This window comes from Podarcis gaigeae (assembly GCF_964106915.1).
Source record: "Podarcis gaigeae genome assembly, chromosome: 3".
Taxonomy (NCBI): Eukaryota; Metazoa; Chordata; class Lepidosauria; order Squamata; family Lacertidae; genus Podarcis; species Podarcis gaigeae.
Window position 1 is genome coordinate 109,741,353 of NC_139680.1, and position 23,641 is coordinate 109,764,993.

The 23,641-nt window shown below is 43.8% G+C and overlaps 2 long non-coding RNA genes across 2 annotated transcripts in view; one reads left to right on the forward strand and one right to left on the reverse strand.

The window, feature by feature from the left end:
- LOC310842223 overlaps nt 1–13,758 on the reverse strand; it is a 249,232-nt gene extending 235,474 nt beyond the window's left edge. The window contains exon 1 of the long non-coding RNA XR_014563013.1: nt 13,708–13,758. This is a non-coding gene — a long non-coding RNA (uncharacterized lncRNA). The remainder of the gene's footprint in view (nt 1–13,707) is intronic.
- LOC310842158 overlaps nt 1–23,641 on the forward strand; it is a 405,803-nt gene that overhangs the window by 356,972 nt on the left and 25,190 nt on the right. The gene's annotated exons all lie outside the window — the stretch shown is intronic.

Below are 23,641 nucleotides of genomic sequence, written 5' to 3' on the forward strand. Positions count from 1 at the left end.
ATATTCACCCAGTGCTTTGCCAGCTGTACTGGCTCCCAGTGAAGTACAGGGTCAGATTTAAGGTCTTGTTTTGACCTTTAAAGCCCTTCATGGCCTAGGACCCTTGTACCTATGGGACCGCCTCTCCTGGTATGCCCCACAGAGGACCTTAAGGTCCATAAATAGCAACACCCTAGAGGTCCCAGGACCTAAGGAAGTCAGATTAGCCTCACCCAGAGCCAGGGCCTTTTCAACACTGGCTCTGGCCTGGTGGAACTCTCTGCCTCATGAGAGACCAGGGCCCTGCAGTATCCGATTTCTTTCCGCAGGGCCTGTAAGACAGAGTTGTTCCACCTGGCCTTTGGCTTGGAATCAATTTGATTCCCTCCCCCTCTTTCTTTCTTTTTTCCTTTCTCCTCCTGTGATGAGGCTGCAGTTTAGTTTTAATGTTGTATTTTAATCTTGTTTTTTAAGTTATATTTTAAACAACTTGTTTTTATTATTGGTGGTTAGCCGCCCTGAGCCCGGTCTTGGCTGGGGAGGGCGGGGTATAAATAAAAATTATTATTATTATCATCATCATCATCATCATCATCTAGTTGGCCACTGAGAGAGCTAATGTGCCTTCATTTCCTGTGTTTTTAACCAAGCATGGATGGGAGTGTGCTGCTTTTTTTAAAAAAATAATATTTATTAAAATTTTAAAGGCTACAGAAAGAAAAAGTAAAAATACCACATTAAACAAAAACAAAACAACACATCACAATATGAAAAAACAGAAAAATAAAATCCATTAAACAAAAATGAAAAACAAAGAAAAATCCACAAATCTTCTCCTTACTTCCAGTTACAGATAGGTAGCCGTGTTGGTCTGCCATAGTCAAAACAAAATAAAAAAATTCCTTCCAGTAGCACCTTAAAGACCAACTAAGTTAGTTCTAGGTATGAGCTTTCGTGTGCATGCACGAAACTAACTTAGAACTAACTTAGTTGGTCTTTAAGGTGCTACTGGAAGGAATTTTTTTATTTTGTTTTTTCTCATTACTTATCTTTCATTAGCTTATTTCCTTGACCTCCTCACACCTCCCTTTTTTGTATTCTAAATCAATTATTCATTTCAGCAAATCCTTTCCCTCTTTTAAAATTTTAGTCCTGTCATTTATCTTAATATAATGTAACTTGACTTTTCCTCCTTTCACCAATTAACAGTCAGTTATTCCCAAATCCTTTATATCATTCCTGCTAAAGTCATATGATATCATTCCAACATCCTTCTAAAAGTTATTAATTTTACAATGTTTCTGTAAATAGTCTTTAAATGTCTTCCAATCTTCCTCCATCGACTCTTCTCCCTCGTCTCGGATTCTGCCCGTCATTTCCGCCAGTTCCATGGATGGGAGTGGGCTGCTGCTGCTGCTGCTGCCGCTACCCACCTATGGATGCTGAAGGGCATTTGCCAGGTAAGGTAAAGGTAAAGGTACCCCTGCCCGTACGGGCCAGTCTTGACAGACTCTGGGGTTGTGCGCCCATCTCACTTAAGAGGCCAGGGGCCAGCGCTGTCTGGAGACACTTCCGGGTCATGTGGCCAGCGTGACATCGCTGCTCTGGCGAGCCAGAGCAGCACACGGAAACGCCGTTTACCTTCCCGCGGGTAAGCGGTCCCTATTTATCTACTTGCACCCGGAGGTGCTTTCGAACTGCTAGGTTGGCAGGAGGCTCTGTCAAATACAGAGACCTACATCCACCATTCAGTCCCAAGGCATGGAGTTGCCTTACAACACAGATCTCAGCTACCTGGGGGTTCCTCAGAGAAATGGAACAGCTTTTAAACCAATTTAAGTCCAAGATATTGCTATGCCCTAAGTCTTTTTTCTCTATTTTCCCTAAGGAAGAAGGTAATTATCAGTTTCCTGCATTTGCTCTTGGAGCTTACATTGAAATAGTTTGCGACTTTCCAAACATCCATTAAGAGAAAGGGAACGGGGGGGGGGGGGAGAGAGAGAGAATGATCAATGAAACCTGCCTTGAGTTCCTAGCAAGTTTGCAAATGGTTACACAACAAGAACAACCACCACCAACAACAAAGTATCATGGGGGCAGCTCTCCACGGCTTTCCCACCCCCCTTTTTCATTATCAGTTTGCCCAAAGGATAATGACTCGAAAGGTCACTGCGGTGGAAGGAAATGGCTTAGGTTTTCAATTCAGATAGAACATACAGCTTTGCCATTTAAAAATAAAATAGACTAAACCAGATGGCTTAAACCAAGCATACAGACTAATCCCACAGACACTCGATCTCTTGGTTCCCCCCCCCCCTTAAACCCTCATTTCTGATTTAAAATGTTAGCTACATAATGAGAGCATGTGAAGTATAGAGAAGATCCACACCGAAAGCACATCCAACAGATGGAGTTGGAAGGGACCAGAGGGTCATCTAGTCCAACCCTGTGCAATGCAGGATTGTCAGCTAAAGCACCCATGACCTCTGCTTTTAAACCTTCACGAAAGCAGAGTCCACCACCTTCTGGGGGAGTCCGTTCCACAGTCAAGCAGCTCTTACCATCAGAAGGTTCTTCCTGATGTTACGTCTACTCCCTTTACCTTTACGGAAGCCCCACATGAAGCCCTCAGGAGTCAAGCTGTATTTTAAGTTGGGCCTTATTACCACCTGCACTCTCGCATCATCATAAAGCAGTCTTCCTATATCCAGGGATCAGCATACAGAGGTGGGATTACCTACAAAGGAGAAGCAACTCATGTGGGGACGTCAACCATGTTTCTTTGCACTAGCTGGCTATAGACCAATTGGGCAACACCCCATGTCTTGTGATGCTGACTCATTATATGTTACTGAGGGTGGATCTACACATTGGGGGGGACACTATAAATAAGTCAGAAATTAGATCGTTATAACAAAAGGAAAAAATCCCTATGGAAAATCGTGTTTTATAATTTCCTGTTCTCTGGCACCACCTAGTGTTGCATGTTTATAACTGCATTCAAATCACTGTTTCTTTACTAATGTAGCTGAGTCCTGAGTCATCATTTCTACTCAGCACATAGTGTTAACTCCTTGATGCCCAAAATACTCCATCAGATTTGAACCATGGTTTCCCAGGTTTCCCAATCCAACACTCTAAGCGCTACACCTTACTGGCTCTCTAGTATGCAAGCAGTGGGAACTCTCTCCAAAAAGCCATTCCCACAGGAAAGGGGGCTCTTTTAGCTAATGGGGCCTGTACTGAGATACAGTGGATGTGACCATTCACTTCACACTTTTGCTTCTAAGGCTTTTTCTCTGTTGCCCCTGGAGAGTAGGGCCAGAATTGATGAGCTTAAGTTGAAGAAGGGTAGATTTTGCGTGCATGTTGAGTGACATTATGTCTTGGCAGTTGGAGCAGTTGGACAATGGAGCCCTTGACCTTGTCTCTTTTTTTAATGAATTATTCTTTATTGATTTAAAATTTACATATCTATACAAACATTATATACTATCTCTTTACATATGAAGGAAAAGAAAAGTAAATAGAAAATTTCTAAAGGAATAACGAAAAGGGGGGAAAAGAAGAAAAAATAAAGAAATAACAAAGATAAGAAGTAAAGAAATCAAAAGAGGCAAAGAAAAGACAAGACAAAATTATTTACACAGTAAAAGTGTTCATCAACACAATCCTTCCCAACGTTCTCATTATACTATAATATAAACATTCTTTTTTACACAGATTTATATTGTATAATATCATTTCTTTCTACTTTGTATACATCCCTCTGATCTTTTTCTTTACAAATATTGCTCCATTTCTGCTAATATGGAATTATTTGTACAATAAAGTTTTACATATTTCCTTTCTCTTGTTTTTTGGTTCCATATTCCTCTAACTGATCCCATCAGTTTTGCTAATCGTAGATATTCTAACATGAGTATCTGCCAGCCCTTGACCTTTTCCTTGTTAGAGGTCTCCGCGCAAAGGCTGGGCTGCCATTGGTTGAAGATATTCTTGTTCTGGATTCTCTGGATCAAGCATGGAATTGAATGAAATGGTCTGGTTCCCTCCAACTATGTGATTCTATGTTTCTATAATCTAAAAGAAAATTCCACATTCCCATCTCCTAGGCTGGCACACTTTCATGAAAGTCAAATACAAGATTTATTATATTTGTTTAATGCTTCTTGCCAGAAGCAGAGGAAAAAGGCTTTTAAGTATCTTAGCTTTAGTCACAGTCTATAGTACATGCTGGTTCAACCAGCATGCAAAAAAAGATAAATGTTTTATACTAGTGATTTACCAGGCAGAACAACTGGCAACACTAGCTAAAGCTAGATTCTCTAGTCATCTTTAATTGCCAAAGCTTTATGGTTTATTTTTATTTTATAGTTTAATTGCATCATGTCTGAGAGTTTCAAGGTACATAGAAATGCCACCATTATAGTGGTGTAGAGGTTAAAGTGCTAGACTATACACCTGTGAAGCTCACTGGTTAACACTTTTGTTGTTGTTTATTTGTTTAGTCGTGTCCGACTCTTCGTGACCCCATGGACCAGAGCACGCCAGGCACTCCTGTCTTCACGCTGAGTGATGCATAGTTTTATTTTATAGCTCTGCCTTGCAGAAGCCACAGGCAGCTCACAATCTTCCTTCCAGAATCCCCATGCTCCACCACTGACTTGTTGTTTAGTCGTTTAGTCGTGTCCGACTCTTCGTGACCCCGTGGACCAGAGCACGCCAGGCACTCGTGTCTTCCACTGCCTCCCCCAGTTTGGTCAGACTCATGCTGGTAGCTCCGAGAACACTGTCCAACCATCTCATTCTCTGTCGTCCCCTTCTCCTTGTGTCCTCCATCTTACCCAACATCAGGGTCTTTTCCAGGGAGTCTTCTCTTCTCATGAGGTGGCCAAAGTATTGGAGCCTCAGCTTCAGGATCTGTCCTTCCAGTGAGCTCACAGGGCTGATTTCCTTCAGAATGGAGAGGTTTGATCTTCTTGCAGTCCATGGGACTCTCAAGAGTCTCCTCCAGCACCATAATTCAAAAGCATCAATTCTTCGGCGATCAGCCTTCTTTATGGTCCAGCTCTCACTTCCATACATCACTCCTGGGAAAACCATAGCTTTAACTATATAGGTTAACACTGGGCTGGTTGAAAAAGAGAACTTCACGCTGCAACATTGCATTGCAGATCATCTGTGTGTTTATATCAAGAAAGTTTATTCTATCATTTAATTGTACTATGGGTTTAAGTTCTAGAGGCCTGGGGGAAAGGAATAAAATCCGATGAACAACAGTGCACATCTTCGCACACATTTGTATTTTAAAAAGTTTCCCCCAGGATTTTTGTAAAGGCAAAGCAGGGGCATAAAGAGGACAATGATTTGCTAGGGACCAGTTCCAGAAATGAGGGGTGTCCCCAGTCAATAGGGTCAGTTGGAACATATTTGTTTGTAAATGTCAGCGTTCATTACTTACAGATCCTCCTGTGGATGAAATCCTCTTGCCTGGTTCCAGAGTTCAAAACTTTTCTTGCCCGATTGGGGCATGGACTTTCAATGCAGAGTTCTCATTTGACATTTATTTGTTAAAGTTTTTGTAGTTGTCTGAAGGCCTCTCCTAGGGATGAGCGGCAGCTCAGCCCTTTACACATTCTGCGTTATTTGAATGTTATTTAGCATTGAAGTATACTTTTTCAAAGGGACGTGGGTGGCGCTGTGGGTTAAACCACAGAGCCTAGGACTTGCCAATCAGAAGGTCGGCAGTTCGAATCCCCGCGACGGGGTGAGCTCCCGTTGCTCAGTCCCTGCTCCTGCCAACCTAGCAGTTCGAAAGCACGTCAAAAGTGCAAGTAGATAAATAGGTACTGCTCTGGCGGGAAGCTAGACGGCGTTTCCGTGCGCTGCTCTGGTTTGCCAGAAGCAGCTTAGTCATGCTGGCCACATGACCCAGAAGCTGTACGCCGGCTCCCTCGGCCAATAAAGCGAGATGAGTACCGCAACCCCAGAGTAGGCCACGACTGGACCTAATGGTCAGGGGTCCCTTTACCTTTACCTATGCTTTTTCAAGTATGAGCATAAGGATGGATGAATCTGCCAATTTTGGTTTCTCTGCCTTTTCCATTTCTTCCAATCCAGAGCGCCAAATTTCTACATCAGTTTGCATTTAAAAAAAAAAAAAAAAAAGTTCTCATGGAAATTCATCAGAATTTGAGAGCAGTTATTCCTTCCAATGTACAGTGGTACCTCTGGTTACAAACTTAATTCGTTCTGGAGGTCCGATCTTAACCTTAAACAGTTCTTAACCTGAGGTACCATTTTAGCTAATGGGGCCTCCTGCTGCCACCGTGCCGCTGGCGCACGGTTTCTGTTCTCATCCTGAGGTAAAGTTCTTAAGCCGAGGTACTACTTCCAGGTTAGCAGAGCCTGTAACCCGAAGTGTTTGTAACCCGAGGTGTCTGTAACCCAAGGTACTGAAGGGAGATGGGAAGGGTCACTCACAAATATTCTCTGTACCTTGTACCTAAGAAGGAATTTTACTTGCAATATTATCTGCACATAGTGAGTTTTTGCGTCAAGCTTACTTCTGCATTTGTGGTCAGTGGCTGTTTGCTAATTCTGTCTGGCAGGTCAAGAGTCCATTTCCTGCCGTGCTTTTCCTGCCTAGTAATGCAAAGATAAGAAAGACGTGTATAAGCAAAAGGGGAAGTGCTTAGCTAGCAGAAAGGCACGTATGAGGAATGTTTAGCAAGCAATATAGATGTGCCATATAAGGGAATAAGTTGAACATTTGCCAGCTGATTGGGGAAGTTTGAGGAAGGAATGGGAGGGGGGAGAATGTTCAGAAAAGTATAAGAAAGTCTGCTGAAGTACATTGCTTCGCAGCCAGTTTTCAGGAGCTATCCTGCTGGTTGTCTCTGTGCACAGATTATCTCTGTGCACAGATTTCAATAAACTCTTTTTCTCCAAAGAAGATTTTGCTTTCCTGGTACTTTTGTTCCCTCCAAGGTCCGGGGATGGCGAGGCTGATGGATCCCTAGGTAAATAAGGCTTCAGTACCACTGTATGCATTTTGTGTCTAATTTTACCTGCTATACACATATATTACCAGCTATTTTCCTTAATGGAATGCAAAAGTGTACATTACTTCCACTAACGTATGCATATATATGGAACGCCCCTGAAAAACCACAATGTTGATGAGTATGTCCAGCAGAGCCACAGAAAATAACCAATCTGTTAGATGTGGCAAATCAGGTCAGGTGGAATCAGTGGCGTAGGGTGGGTTGTCAGCACCCGGGGCAAGGCAAGTAATTTGCACCCCCTAACCCGTGGATTTGCACCCCCTAACCCGTGGATTTGCGCCCCCTAACCCTAACCCCCAGATGTTGCGCCCGGTGCGGCCGGCCCCCCCTGCACCCCCCACGCTACGCCACTGGGTGGAATTGCAATGCTCACTTCTGGTCAGGTGTCTCACTGCTGTTAAACAGACGGCTGAAGCAGTGTGGAAACTTGATGCAGTACAAATGCACAGCTGAAGCCAATTCAGTTCTCCCTCCGCTGTATTGTGATTTTATGTTGCAACCGCCCTGAGGCCTGCAGGTATAGGGCAGTATACAATTTTAATAAATAATAGTAATAATTTGCCCTGCACCTGAGTCTCCATCACTTCACTCCTCTTGTCAGGCACTGGAGTCAGGAGTAGGTCAGCAATAAAAAACCCCGCATCAGTGAAGTTAATAATAATAATAATAATAATAATAATAATAATAATAATTATACCCCATCCATCTGGCTGGGTTTCCCCAGCCACTCTGGACAGCTCCCAAAATATTATTAAAAACACGATAAAACATCAAACATTAAAAACTTCCCTAAACAGCCTTCAGATGTCTTCTAAATGTCACGTAGTTGTTTATCTCTTTGACATCTGATGGGAGGGCGTTCCACAGGGCAGGCACCACTACGGAGAAGGCCCCCTGCCTGGTTCCTTGTAGCTTTGCTTCTCGCAGTGAGGGAACTGCCAGAAGGCCCTCAGAGCTGGACCTCAGGGCTGAACAATGGGAGATGGGCCTTTGTAGGCAACGGAGGCCTGCTGTGACCATTTGGCCCGTCTTTTTGAGGAGCAGGTTGCTCAAGTCTCTTGTGATTTAGATGTTGCCATTACAGTCCCAGCTGAGGTGTCCCCTGCTACTTTGACTTCGTGGGATTGTTTTCAGTTCACGAGGCCCGAGGATGTCGACAGGACGCTTGCAGGAATGCACCCACCTACATGCTCCCTTGATTTCTGCCCATCACGGCTGGTGAGATTGATAGACATTGACCAGGTTGCTCCAGGAAGTGGCAAATGCTTCACTTAAAGGAGACGGTGGTGGGAACACTTTTGAAAATGCCACTCCTTGACCCAATTGACAGTAACAATACTCGCCCAACTGCAAATACCATATTTTCCCGTGTATGACAAGGTTATTTTATTTAAAAATTATGCTGAAAACTTGGAGTCATCTTATACATGGTTAGTGGAGAGGTGGGACGGGTGACTGGTGGCTACCGTGTTCAGAATATTGTCTGTGGTGTTTTTGCAGGTGATTGGTGGGTGTGGCAAGGTCCGCTGGCTATTGGCTTCTGCGGCAATTGGGCAGGCGATTGGTGCTTGCTTCCAGCGAGCGTGCAGACGATTGGTGGCTTCGTCAATGTGCATGCAATTGGCTGTTGAGTTCCGGTGAGTATGCAATTTTCAGTAACCCCCCCCCCAAAAAAAAAAAGAGCTCAACAACTCTGGGAAATCTCCCCTCCCCCATTTTCTTTGTGGAGTCCCAAAAAAGAGGGGATGCCTTATACATGGAGGCGTCTTATACACTGGTACCTCAGGTTACATACGCTTCAGGTTACACACTCCGCTAACCCAGAAATAGTGCTTCAGGTTAAGAACTTTGCTTCAGGATAAGAACAGAAATCGGGCTCCTGCGACGCAGCAGCAGCAGGAGGCCCCATTAGCTAAAGTGGTGTTTCAGGTTAAGAACAGTTTCTGGTTAAGAACAGACCTCCGGAACGAATTAAATACTTAACCTGAGGTACCACTGTACACAGAAAAATATGGTACTCCCTTTCTAGGGAAGGTGACTGAGTGAGTCATGGCAGATCAACTGCAGGCATTCCTGCATGAGACTGAGTATTTGGATCTATGCCAGTCTAGGTTCAGGCCTGGGTCTGGATTCAGGGTGCTCCTTTTCAAATGGCTTTGCCACCTGACCTCCTGCTTTCCAATGTTACCTCTCCTTCTTCTCGAGCAATGCCCCACAGGATCTAATCCTCGGTATAGCAGCTAGCAACCTTCCTGCTTTCCTTCTTCCCCTATTCCCTCTCAACCATATGTTTAACTAGGACATTAGCCCTTCCCCTGGGTGGGGCGGGTGATCTCTGAGACTGCCTGGGGCCAAGTGTTCACTAATACAGTGGTGCCCCGCAAGACGAATGCCTCGCAAGACGAAAAACCCACTAGACGAAAGGGTTTTCCATTTTTCGAGGTGCTTCGCAACACGAATTTCCCTATGGGCTTGCTTCGCAAGACGAAAACGTCTTGCGAGTCTTGCGAGTTTTTTCCCCTTTTTTCCCCTTTTTCTAAGCCGCTAAGCCGCTAATAGCCGCTAAGCCGCTAAGCCGCTAATAGCCGCTAAGCCACTAAGAGCGCTAATCCGCTAAGCCGCTAATAGGGATGCTTCGCAAGACGAAAAAACCGCTAGATGAAGAGACTCGCGGAACGGATTATTTTCGTCTTGCGAGGCACCACTGTATAAGTATTTTTGTGCACACCTTAAAATTAGTATATGCATTTCTGTATATATTATGATTTTTTGGCTTGAGAACAGCACTGCAAAATTTGATGAAAAGTGAATTTGGAAGGCTGGTTATGTTTTGGTGCACTTTTCTTTTTGAAAGTGCAAAATAGGTAGATTTGCATTTAAGTGCAAACTGTATCCGATTTCTCCCCCACCCCAACAAATAACAACACACATACAGACTTATTTACTTTGTAAGCTTCAGTTAGCTGTTATCTAGAGGAGGCCCTCAGCCGATGGATAAACATTACAAAGAAAAAGCAGAGGTAATAGAAAAGATAACTCCCCATCTTAGATGGCAGGCTCCAGCATAAAACAGAGTAATTCTCGTGTCAGGTAAGTGAAGATATCCAGCAATAATCCCTGGCCATCTCACAGCTCAGCTTGATGTTTAAAGTCGCCCCCACAAATATGGCCTGTTTTGTTCCTTTACCAAGCTAAAGTACCACCCTGGGAAAATAAACAGTGGGATGCTATTTTTCATTTGCCTCATAACAATTGCCTGTGGCATTTCTGGGAGAAAACACATTGATTTCCACGACCCTTTCAATGAGGAAGAATGGAAGGCGCATGTCAGTATGCAGAGATTGCAGGACTTTGGATATGGATTTTTTGCAGATTACCTTGGCTCAGAGATGGGCCTTTCTGCTAGCCATGAAAGAGGATCCTGGTCTTTGGAGGGTAGCCATCAGATAGCAGACCTCCTCAGTGTTGGATGTAATATTTGAAGAAATCTTTGTGCTCAAGCCGTTAACTTCACCACCTCCATTCTCTCCAAGCCCCCCTCTTCACAACCGACTGTTGGGTGGTAACGCCAAGGCCTTCCCCGCCCCCAACGCAGCGTCACCTGGGATTCATCACTTCGGTCTCTCCAAAGACATGAGCACACGACTAGCAGAGTCCAAACAGAAGCTCAGCCTTGAGGAGTAACATCTAAGCCTAATTCATTGCAAATTAAAGCAAACGTAACAGAACAAAGAAAAACATGGCTTCTCTCTCTGTCCGTTTTCCTTGGAGAGAGAACTGCAAAAACAATAGCTATACAGTCATACCTCTTGTTACGTTCGGTTCAGGTTACATCTTTTCAGGTTATGTCCTGCGGTGACCCAGAAATACCGGAAAGGTTTACTTCCAGGTTTTGCTGCTCGCGCATGCGCAGATGCGCAAAATGACGTCATGTGCGTGCACAGAAGTGGCGAATTGTGACCCATGCAAGTGCAGATGCGGGTTTCGTTCCTCTCAGGTTGCGAACATGGCTCCAGAATGGATCCCTTTCGCAACCAGAGGTACCACTGTACAGAGCAGAAACAGCGTACAGTGGTACCTCAGGTTACATACGCTTCAGGTTACAGACTCCACTAACCCATAAATATTACCTCAGGTTAAGAACTTTGCTTCAGGATGAGAACAGAAATCAGGTTAAGTACGGACCTCTGGAGCGAATTAAGTACTTAACCTGAGGTACCACTGTATCTCCCTTTCCACTCACAAGACTCCAATAATCAGTGCTGGAATGTAAACAGCCATGTGACATGTAACAATCCCACACATCTGCAGCATGGGAGGAATGGAATTCTCAACACTGACACAGTGCCCTTTTCTCCTGCTAGGGACTTGGGACTATGAATCACAGACTCCGTATTGGTTGGTAGGCACTGGGACTTGTATGGCAAAAGTCTGGGAGTCCAACAGTAAGTGAAACAAGAGCCACTGCCGACTGTTCATAAGTAGGAGAGCATGTGTGGTGGCTAACTTAGAAAAGGTTGGTGGCATGGAGCTCAGTTTACCCTTCTTCTTGAGCCACCATTGTTCAGGGTTCTTGGTGTGGTTCCCTTCCTTTCTTCCTGTGATAGGAATTTTGAGGTCTTAGATATATGTTAAATGTTCATAAGTGTACCAACCAAGCACGTACATAGGTGAGCACAGGAAGATCAACCTGGAACCATTTTGATTCCTAAATTGAGCAAAAGTTTTCTCTGCAAGGTCAAAGTGGGAAACCTCCCCATTCTCTCTTTCCTCACAAATCCTGTCTTAAGGGCACATTTAAGATACGAATAGGGTGTGAGCCTGTGACATGGCCCAGGAACTAAGTATTTATCATTACAAAAGACTGGCCAGGCTCTCCAGGCAATCCAATCAAGTAACCTGCCAGACAGGAGATAAACAACGAAGGAGAAAAACAACATTCAAATTTCTGTTTTAAGACAGCTGTGATGTAGGTATGATCATAGCTGTCAACTTACAGATTTGAAAATAAAGGACCAGCAGCCTTGAAAATAAGGGACCAGCAGCCAAAATAAGGGACCTGCAGCCTCACCTGTTCCAGGCACTTCAGTCTTCCTGTCCTCCTGCAGTCTGGTCAAACTCATGCTGGTAGCTTCAAGAACACTGTCCAACCAACTTTGTAACCAGAGGTTCACCTGAATAGAATCTGAATCACATGCACCACTTTGTAACCAGAGGTTCACCTGAATAGAATCTGAATCACATGCACCACAAGGCCTATGCAGCCTCAACTTAAGATGGCTCCCCGGCCTGGCTTTGCATTGCAAAGTTTGCAGCATCACGTGCAACAAAATGGCGTCCAGCATTCAAAAAACCCCTCAGCTTGCATTAACTAGCCACACACAAGGCATGCAAGCTCCACCCCCCAGTCGTTCTTAGATTTCTTATTGGGTGAGCAACACAGCCAAGCAACACAGTTGGAGCCTCCCTCCTCCCTGGCCGGCAGGGAGGGAGGGAAAGGAGCTGCTTCCTTTGAAATTTAAGGGACATCATTTAAGGGACATTTAAGGGACATCCAGCAATAAGGGACAGCAGCGGGACATGGCGCTGGAATAAGGGACTGTCCCTTCAAATAAGGGACACTTGACAGCTATGGGTATGATGTATCTGAGGGGTGGTCTTAGGTTACACCCCTTCTGTGATGTATGTATGATGTTTCAGGGGGGGTTGATCTACAGGGTGGCAATTTCAAAAGTCTTTATAATGCCTTGCATGCCATTTTTCTGGGTTCCTCTCCCTCTCCTGCGGGTGAGGGGAGCACCCTGTTGCAACAGTTCAATAAAGATCAAGCTTACTAGCTGCTTTGCTTCTCAATATTCTCTGGTTGGCCTCTGTTGTTTTCTCCTACCAATAGGGAACCTATGTAAGGACTCTATATGGGCTCTTGGATACCCCATAAGGGAAAAGGGCATATTTTTGTTTACAACACTCCCTGCCCCAGTCCTGGTCATTTTGGATTTTCGGAGGATTAAAACAACCACAACAACACACATTTAAAGAGGAAAGAGTCTGGGTCACTTGTTAGATGTCATGTGGATGATCCTATATTAATGGAGACACAGGCTTGTGGGAATCCACATTTTGCTCGGACAAGCCCTTAGGTGGCCTTAAATAAAGGGATTCAACCAATTTATGGAGGATAAAGCTAAGAAATGGCTTCCCATCATGGTAGGTACTACCTCTATGGACAGCAGAAGCATGCTTTTGGACTTCCCATAAGGGTTTGGCTAGCCACTGTAAGCATAGTCTCCTGTGCCTGCTGCCTCCCGCATCTCGGTCTCCCAGAACATGCAGAAAAATGAAGATGGCAGAGCAACAAGAGACAACATGACAGAGCCTTAGGCTGCTGGGGAAGGAATCAAGGGAGGAGCCTTAGGGAGCAGTGGGAAGGCAGTCTCAGGCTTCAGGAAATCGGCTTCCTCCTCTCATGGCAGTACACTGGTACCTCGGGTTAAGTACTTAATTCGTTCCGGAGGTCCGTACTTAACCTGAAACTGTTGTTAACCTGAAGCACCACTTTAGCTAATGGGGCCTCCTGCTGCTGCCGCGATTTCTGTTCTCATCCTGAAGCAAAGTTCTTAACCTGAGGTAATATTTCTGGGTTAGCAGAGTCTGTAACCTGAAGCGTATGTAACCTGAAGCGTCTGTAACCCGAGGTACCACTGTAGTAGGATTGCAGGGCCTTCACTCTAAAATTCATTTGCCACAGACTTCAATAGATTGAAATTTTGTTTTCATTGTCCCACAAAGAAACACTCTGTCTGTCTTTGAACTTAGGTAATTGCTAGTGCAACCTGTGCTTTAAAGGATTTTAATACTCCCACGGTACTGTAAGCACAGCAAGACTGTGACATGGAAATTGGCATAGGAACATCCACACCAATAAAAATGTGTGTAAGGGGCAGGGTGTTAGTTTTTATGTTGGTGTGGCTTGTTAGAAAAATCAGTTGAGTTTTTCCTTTATTTCAGTTCCAGTGGTCTATGATTATTCTTGAATTAGTTTCAAGTGGGGCTGTTGATTTTTTTTTGGGGGGGGGGTAGAACTGCCGCCCATTATCCTTTCAGTAGAGTGGTTATAGGGTTGCTAAATCAAAATCATTTGCTCACCCAGCAAAACAGGGATCCTTTCATTTCCAAGCTTCAGCTACTAAAATTTCAGAGGAGCCCCTACGTAAAGCGTAAACAACTGGTTTAATGTCCCCAAATGGAACATTACCTTCTTCCCTGGTGCAATTTTAATTGTTAAATTTAAACTCTGCAGAGTGAGTCTCCATAAAATGTAATGAGCTCCTCAGCTGGGCTCTCGGTTATGTTCCAGTCCATTCATATGAATGTGTGCACATCTATATCTATATTTCATTTAAAAAATGCAGCTATTTTTGCTTTGTTCTTCACTGCCTCATGAGTTCCTTTTGCAACCCACAAAGGTGCTCTTATGCCATTGTTGCGTTGACTTCGACAGGCAGAATCTGACACTCAGGAACGGCTGAGAGCTTCCCAAAACTTTCTCGTGCCTGTTCTGAGACAGCCCTGACCTGCTGTAACAGCGCCACAGATGATTTTGTTCAGTTGCTGCTTCAAGCTGAGCTCATTGCTACCTAGAAACTGAGGCCAGCTCTGATCAGACAAAGAATCGGCAGTTAAGCTTGCTAATTCTGTGGTTGTCATGGAGCAAGCTTGGCTGTATAAAAAACATAGGTCTATGAACCGACTTCTGCTTCCAGAGCCTTCGTAGGGTGGTTATGGCAGACTGTGAATTCACAGTGCAGCTGAGCGGGTGGCGAAGAAGTCAGTGATCTCGCATGCTCATCTTTGCCTTTGAACAAAAAAAACTGAGATGCAGGAGAGGATAAATTAGTTGCCTCTCTCTAAAAATACTGACCATGCAGGTTGTGAGCTTGTGGGCTTTGGGGAGGGAGAGGGAGGAAAAACAAAAAGAAACCCTCTAGCAGAATACCAGATATTAAATGATTTGTTTGAAGCAGGACAACCTTAGCCTCTTCAAGCAAGTTGAGAACCTAAGGAGAAACCTACTAGACTGGATCAAAGATCCATGTAACCTAGCATGCTTTCCTCCCCCCCCCCCCAGTGGCCAACCAGATGCCTCTGCTTTGAGGCAATAGACCTCTTAAGAAGAGCCTGATGGATCAGGCCAGTGGTCCATCTAGTACCGCATCCTCTTCTCACAATGGCCAACCCAATGTCTATGGGAATCCAAGAGCAGGACCTGAGAGCAACAGCTCTCTCCTCACTAGTGATTTCCAGCAGCTGGTATAGAGAAGCAATTGCCTCTTGCAGCAGAGACAAAACATAGCCATCTGGGTTGGTAGCCCTTAGTGATAGCTCCATGGGTTTGTGTGATCTTCTTCTGAAGCCATCCAAGTTGGTGGCCACCACTACTTCTTGGAGGAGCAAATTCCATAGTATTAACTACACACTGTGTGCAGAAGTAAAGGTAAAGGGACCCCTGACCATTAGGTCCATTTGTGGCCGACTCTGGGGTTGCGGCGCTCATCTCGCTTTATTGGCCGAGGGAGCCAGCCTACAGCTTCTGGGTCATGTGGCCAGCATGACTAAGGCACTTCTGGCGAACCAGAGCAGTGCACGGAAACGGCGTTTACCTTCCCGCCGGAGGGGTACCTATTGATCTACTTGCACTTTGATGTGCTTTCGAACTGCTAGGTTGGCAGGAGCAGGGACCGAGCAGTGGGAGCTCACCCCGTCGCGGGGTTTCGAACCGCCAACCTTCTGATCGGCAAGTCCTAGGCTCTGTGGTTTAACCCACTGCGCCACCCGTGTCCCTTGTGTGCAGAAGTACTTCTGCCTTAATCTACCAGTATTCAGCTTCATTTGCCTCTGCTACTTTTGTCTCCCCAGCAACTGATATGGAGCATCTGAATATTATAGGTAGCTAACACAGAGTTCTCCTCCTCCTCCATGGATTTGTGTACTGCCTTTTTATGACCATTTTAGCTGGTGTCCATCCCCACCCATCAGTGTATGGTGCATCAGTGCATCCATAAACTGTCCGGTCCCTAATAGGATAAGAGTGTGCATAGGTTCCTCTTCCCTATGGTCTGGCCCCCATGCTATTCCTGAAACATCTTCATGGAGTGGACCCCTGGGTGGGACAAATTATGCCATTTCCTCCTATTCTAGGGTTGCCCTCTCTGGGTGCTGGCAACATTTTTGTGAGAAGAAACCACAACATTCGCCTTGCTCCATATAGATCAAAGCTGGTGAACCCATTCTCAGTCCAAGGGCCACACTGCCTCCATGGGCAACTTTTCAGGGGCCACATACCAGTGATGGGCAAGGCAAGTGTCAAAAGTAGGCAGAGCAATGGATGGGGCTCTTGCCTTTCTATAGAGGTCTATGTTTCAGCCAGGCAACCTTCTCTCCATTCAGACAAGCAAGAGGCCTGGTCACAGTTCAAGGACACTTCCAGCCATGAAAAATCACTCAAGGAGCAGGACTAGTTGCAGGAGGTAATGTATGGGAAGAAGGTGCATGTAACTTCAGATATGCATTTAAGCCTAATGCTATTTTTGCTTTAAAAACAACCCAGTGTAACTTTTTGATCTACATTAAAAAGGGGAGGGGGGAAAGGCCAGGATATTTTATGGCATAACTAAGCAAACTTGATCAGACACCAAAATGGGAAACCAAGATATATGCAGCTTTTCGGTAATTAAGTACAAAATCACTTATATGGGTATCAGTCACTGTGTTTATCTTTCCATTTGCACAACTCACATTTTTTGTACTTAAATCTTCCGATTTGCCCTGCCACAACCTTATATCTACTGCCAGCACAATTTGAATATGAAAACAAATTAAATTTTGTAAGCTGCTACCATATGCCACACTTAGATGGCCCATATATTTCCCCGCTAAATAGAATACTGGTGCGGTATAGGGATTGATTCACATATGCATGCGAATTGCTTAAATAATGACTTACCACGTGGTGATTAGTTGCTGAAAAAGTGGGCCATTTTCCTTGGAAAGTATTGTGTCTGTAGTTCTGGGAGGCGATATTTATGTTTGGTCCAGGGTGTTTGATCTGTGATGGCTCTTTTTGCACATGTTACTGTTATCAGCTGATGATCACACAGGGTGTGAACACAGCTTCTGCTGGGGTGATGAAAACTAGCTGTTCCCAAGTGAAAGGGGATCATACCTGGTAAAATGTTCATGGACTGAGGTTTGTGTGGGTCTGTGCAATCCAACACATATCACTAGCATGGGTGGTGTGAAGTGGCCCGTGGATACCAGCAATTTCACTACCTGGGTCAAAGTGGTTTTCTTCGTTAGTAGTCTAAACCACTGAGGCTCTTGGGCAGGGGTCAACAAACTTTTTCAGCAGGGGGCTGGTCCACTGTCCCTCAGACCTTGTGGAGGGCCAGACTATATTTTTTTTTGGGGGGATGAACAAATTCCTATGCCCCACAAATAACCCAGAGATGCATTTTTTTAAAAAAAAAGCACACGTTCTACTCATGTAAAAACACCAGGCAGGCCCCACAAATAGCCCAGAGATGCGGGTGTGCAGCCTGGGATTCATTTTGGACTCACAGCTGTCCATGGAGACGCAGGTTAATTCTATGTCCAGGGCATCTGTCTATCAGCTCCACCTGGTACGCAGGCTGAGACCCTATCTGCCCATGGACTGTCTCGCCAGAGTGGTGCATGCTCTGGTTATCTCCTGCTTGGACTACTGCACTGCGCTCTACGTGGGGCTACCTTTGAAGGTGACCCAGAAATGCAGAATGCGGCAGCTAGACTGGTGACTGGGGTTGGCCACTGGGACCACATAACACGGTCCTGAGAGATCTGCATTGGCTCCCAGTATGTTTCCGAGCACAATTCAAAGTGTTGGTGCTGACCTTTAAAGCCCTAAACAGCCTCGGTCCTGTATACCTGAAGGAGTGTCTCCACCCCCATCGTTCAGCCTGGACACTGAGATCCAGCGCCGAGGGCCTTCTGGCAGTTCCCTCATTGCGAGAAGTGAGGTTACAGGGAACCAGACAGAGGGCCTTCTCAGTAGTGGCGCCCACCCTGTGGAACGCCTTCCCATCAGATGTCAAGGAAATAAGCAGCTATCTTATTTTTAGAAGACATCTGAAGGCAGCCCTGTTTAGGGAAGTTTTTAATGTTTAATGCTGTATTGTTTTTAACACTCGATTGGGAGCCACCCTGAGTGGCTGGGGAAACTCAGCCAGATGGGCGGGGTATAAATAATAAATTATTATTATTGTTATTGTTATTTTAAATAAAAGGACACATTCTACTCATGTAAAAACACGCTGATTCCCGGAACGTCCATGGGCCGGATTTAGAAGGCGATTGGGCCAGATCCAGCCCCTGGGCCTTAGTTTGCCTACCCATGTTCTTGGGCTTGCCGATCAGAAGGTCGGCAGTTCAAATCCCCGCAACAGAGTGAGCTCCCATTGCTGTGTCCCAGCTCCTGTCAACCTGGCAGTTCGTAAGCATGCCAGCGCAAGTAGATAAATTGGAACTGTTGCGGCAGGAAGGTAAATGGTTTCTGTGTGCTCTGGTTTCCATCACAGTGTCCCATGGTGCCAGAAGCGGTTTAGTCATGCTGGCCACATGACCCAGAAAGCTGTCTGTGGACAAATGCTGGCTCCCTCAGCCTGAAAGCGAGATGAGCACCACAACCGTCCAGGGGTCCTTTACCTTTTTGCCAAGTACTGGTGCAGACAGATCAGTCTTTGCTCCCCAAAATAAAACCAGCCTATTGATACTACATCAGTAAAAGTAATCATAACTGTGAAAGCCACTTAGGGAAGGCTTAGGGAAGTGGTAGAGCATCTGTTTGCATGCAGAAGGTTCCAATCTCTAGCATTACCAGGTAGTGACTGGAATGTTACCTATCTGAATTCCTAGGAAGCCCCTGCCAGTCAGTGTGGACACTATTGTTTTTTTTAAAAAAATTATTATTGTTGTTGTTAAAATAATTCAACATTAATACACATACAAACATACATTTCATACAACATACCTACATACCTACAACATACCTACACTCAATCCCACAGATAATTCCCATCACCATCCACCACCCCTCACCCTTTGTGTTAGACTTCCAATCTATTGAACTAGATGGAATGTTATTGTGATTCAGCATGTATTTAACAGATATTATGAGGGAGGGTTCTGGCTCCCTAACAATTCCAAAAATGTCATCTGAGCTCTTAGATAGTCATAACAGAGAGGCTATGTACAAATTAAAGAACATAACAACAGCCTACTGGATCATAGCTGTCAATGTTTCTCTTTTTTTAAGGGAAATCTCCTTATTCCGAATAGGATTCCTCGCAAGAAAAGGGAAAAGTTGACATCTACGTACTGGATCAAGCTACTGGCCCATCTAGTCCAACATGGGCCATGGGCCTGATCCAACAGGCTCCTATGTTCTTACATTTATTTAGAACATCTCTATCGTGCCCCTCTAAGCCTTCTGAAGATCGTAAAATAGAATTATAAAATTGTAGGGAGCTCAAGGTTAGTCTAGTCCAACCCCCTGCAATGCAGGAATCTCAGCTACAGCATCCATGACAGATGGCCACCCAACCTCTGCTTAAAAACCTCCAAGGAAGGAGAGTCCACAACCTGCCAAGGATCAACAAAGTAAAATAGTGCCTCACTATTAGTAAGAAAAGTATAATAATTCTCCTTTTTCTGCTCAGTCCTTTTTTTTTTTAAAACATTTTTTTATTGCTTTTTAGAGATACAGAAATACAGAAAAAAGAATAAAGAGTGGTTATAAGAAAAAAGGATATAAATAACAAATTTCCATATTCTTTTTCCATCTAGTCTATAGGACTTCCCCACATCCTCCGAACCCTGCGTTCTCTGTCTTATAAAGCATCAGCAATTTGTTAACTTATTTCAAAACTTATTGTAACTTCCATTTTATCATGTTCCCTATTTTCAATTTTACTATAGCTCAATTCTTATATGTTTTATATTAAACACAATAAAGTTATTTCATTATTTTACCTCTGAATTCTTGTGTCTTAATTTTCATTTCATTAACTTACATTTGCTGAAGCTAGTATTTCCTGAAAGGTGCGTTTTTTAACATTCATACAGCTTATAGTGTTTTTTCAAATAGTGCTTAAACTTTTCCCAGTCCTCCTCAGTTGTTTCTTCTCCCACGTCTCGGATTCTGCCAGTCATTTCAGCCAGTTCCATATAGTCCATCAACTGCGATTGCCATTCCTCCAGCGTGGGTAAATCTTGTGTCTTCCAATATTTTGCAATCAGGATCCTTGCTGCTGTGGTAGCATACATGAAAAAAGTTCTGTCCTTCTTAAGCACTCTCTGGTCCACCATGCCCAGAAGGAAGGCCTCTGGTTTTTTAGGTAAGGTAAATCTCAGTACCTTTTTTAGTTCATTATGGATCATTTCCCAGAAGGCCTTCACTTTCGGGCAGGTCCACCAGAGATGAAAGAATGTCCCTTCCGCCTCTCCACATTTCCAACATTTGTTGTCAGACAGATGATATATCTTGGCTAACTTGACTGGGGTCATGTACCACCGGTATACCATTTTCATAATATTTTCCTTCAAGGCAGTGCATGCCGTGAATTTCAAACCGGTGTTCCATAACCTTTCCCAGTCTGCAAACATAATGTTATGCCCTACATCCTGAGCCCATTTTATCATAGCGGATTTGACTGTCTCATCCTGTGTATTCCACTTAAGCAGCAAGTTATACATTCTCGAAAGTAGCTTACTTTTTGGCTCCAACAATTCAGTCTCTAGTTTCGATTTTTCCACCTGGAATCCAACTTTTTTATCTATTTTAAATACCTCTTGAATTTGCGCATAGTGCAGCCAATCTCGTACCTTAGTTTTCAATTTCTCCAAGCTTAGCAGCCTCCAATTGTCTCCAGTTTTTTCAATTATTTCCCAATATTTAGGCCAATGGGCCTCCATGTTAGGTCTCTTACGTGCCTTGGCCTCCACCGGTGAGAGCCACCTTGGAGTTTTACTCTCCAATAAGTCTTTGTATTTTGTCCAGACCCTCCAAATTGCTCTTCTGACAATATGGTTTTTAAACAATTTGTGCACTTTAGCCTTGTCATACCACAAATATGCATGCCACCCAAACGCATTGTCAAACCCTTCCAGATCCAGGACGTCAGTGTTCTCCAATAAAATCCAATCTTTCAACCAGCAGAAGGCTGCAGATTCATAATATAGCCTCAAGTCTGGCAGGGCAAATCCCCCTCTTTCTTTCGCATCAGTTAATATTTTAAACTTTATTCGGGGCTTTTTGCCCTGCCAAACAAACTTAGAAATATCCTTCTGCCACTTTCCAAAACATTCCACCTTGTCCACGATCTGTAGGGCCTGAAACAAAAATAACATTTTCGGCAATACATTCATCTTTACAGCAGCTATTCGGCCTAACAAGGAAAGTTTCAATCTTGACCATATTTCCAAGTCTCTTTTGATTTCTGACCAACATTTCTCATAGTTATCTTTAAACAAATTCAAATTTTTGGAGGTCAAGTACACCCCTAGGTATTTTACTTTTTTAACCACATTCAGCTCCGTTTCTTTGGAGAACTCATCTGTTTCTGTAACTGTCAAATTTTTTGCTAAAACCTTGGTTTTTTGCTTATTTAACTTAAACCCCGCCACCCGACCAAAATCAGAAATTAATTCTAACACTCTTTTAGTGCTGGAGACTGGTTCCTGAAGTGTTAATACCAAGTCATCTGCAAATGCTTTCAATTTGTATTGTTTCACTCCGACCTCGATTCCCTGAACCAACCGGTCCTTTCTAATCATATTTAGCAACACCTCCAGAACTGAAATGAACAATAGGGGGGATAGAGGGCACCCCTGGCGTGTCCCTTTTTCAATTTTAAACTCCTCTGTCACCACATTGTTTACTATCAATTTAGCTTTTTGTTCTGTATAGATTGCTTCTATACCATTTTCGAACCCCCGCCCCACTTCCATCCCTTCCAAATTTTTCTTCATAAACATCCAAGAAATATTATCAAAGGCCTTCTCTGCGTCAACAAAAATCAAAACCGCTCTGGTGTTCAGATTTGTTTGTAGAAGTTCCAAAATGTCAATAATGTTTCTTGTGTTATCAAACAAATGCCTACCAGGGAGAAAGCCAGCCTGGTCCTTGTGAATCACTTCATTTAGTACTTTTTTAAGTCTATTTGCCAAAATATCAGCAAAAATTTTATAATCCACATTTAGGAGTGAAATGGGGCGGTAGTTCTTAAGTTGGGTCTTTTCAGTCTCTGATTTAGGTATCAATGTGATGAAAGCTTCTTTCCACGTTTCCGGTGCCTTCCTTCCCTCCATTATCTGGTTACAAACCTCCATCAAAGGTTGTATCAAATAGTCCTTTAAAACTTTATAGTATTTGGAGGTTAGGCCGTCCGGGCCTGGGGACTTGCCAAGTTGAAGATTTTGAATGGCACTTTCAATTTCTTGCTGTGTAATGTTACAGTTCAGGTTTGTTCTCATTTCCAGGGGTATTTTTTGTAATCCATTAGTTTTAAGAAATTGATCCACCTCTGAGGCTTTTTGCGGCCCTTGTGTATAAAGTTCTTTGAAGTACCTCTGGAAGCACTTTCTGATTTCCTCGGGTTTCTGAACCATTCTCCCTTCGATCTCTAGATTTGTAACCGTATTAAGCTTTTGTCTCTTTTTCAACTGCCAGGCTAGCAGTTTCCCACACTTATTCGCCGATTCGAAGGATCTTTGTTTCATTTGTTTAATTTTCCATTCCACCTCTTGGTTTATCAGTTTTGAATATTGCGCCTGGAAAAATTTCACTTCTCTTAACACATCCTTCGACTTAGGCCTAGATCTTAATTTTTTCTCTCCTTCTCTTATTTTCTCCAATATCTTCTCCTTCTTTTCATTCCAGAGCCTTTTCTTAATCGTGTTTTGTTGTATTAGAAACCCTCTCATGACTGCCTTACTTGCGTCCCAGATTGTTCTTTTTTCCACAGTAGTATTCAAATTTATCTCAAAATAGTCCTTTAAAGTTTTTTGGGCCTTCTTCACAATCTCCTGATCTCTTAATAAAGTGTCATTCATTTTCCATCTAAAAGAACCGGTTGTGTTAAGTCTCAATTCCACTTTCAAAGCACTATGGTCGGAGCAGGTTTTTGGGCAGATTTCCACTTTTCTAGTCTTAGGTGCCAGTCCTCTAGTTGTCCAGATTTGGTCGATTCGTGTCCATGTCAGATGAGCTTCAGAAAAGAAAGTCCCTTCTTTCCCTAGAGGGTTCTTAACCCTCCAAATGTCAACTAAGTCCATATTGTCTGTCATTTCAAAAAAAGTTTTAGGTAGTCTGCCGTCTTTCGATATGTTGGCACTTTGTGACTTATCCATATTTACAGACACAACCCCATTCATATCACCCAGCATAATGATGTTACTATAGTCCAAGTAATCCAGCATAGTCTCATGCAGCTTCCTGAAAAATTCCGACTTTCCCTCATTTGGAGCATATATTCCTAATATCAAAATTTTTTCTCCTT